This window comes from Quercus suber, unplaced genomic scaffold, assembly GCF_002906115.3.
Source record: "Quercus suber isolate HL8 unplaced genomic scaffold, Cork oak 2.0 scaffold_74, whole genome shotgun sequence".
Lineage (NCBI taxonomy): Eukaryota > Viridiplantae > Streptophyta > Magnoliopsida > Fagales > Fagaceae > Quercus > Quercus suber.
Genome location: NW_027069539.1, coordinates 1,386,422 through 1,386,863, shown reverse-complemented (window position 1 = coordinate 1,386,863; position 442 = coordinate 1,386,422).

Here is a 442-nt window from a genome sequence, read left to right as displayed (position 1 = left end):
GTACTCAAGTGGTTCACTCTGATCAACGTTGCCCTGCTAAGGGGTTATATCCCCATTAATGCGGCCAGAGGGGTTAGGTGAATGCATTAAGTGTGAATGTGACAGCTTGCTCTGGGCTTGTCCCTTCCCAAAAATTATCCTTAGTATGCCGAGGACGAAGAGGTCCTCGGCGTGGGTCAAAAAAGAGGTTTTCCTTAACTTAGCCTTGGCTGGTCAGTCTTCCTCGGCGCTAGCCTTGGGCCTACTACGCGATGGGCTGTGGCTGTCAGGCCCACGGGCCCCACAGTTGTGTATAAATAAAGAAAAACAATTAAAAAGTTAAGAAAATTTGATATTTTAATGAGATGTAATGTAAAATAGATAATATGATGTGAGGTGTTTTGAAAAGTGAGTATGTAAAATAGAAAAAAGTAATTTTTTTTGCTAAAATAAATAGAAATTT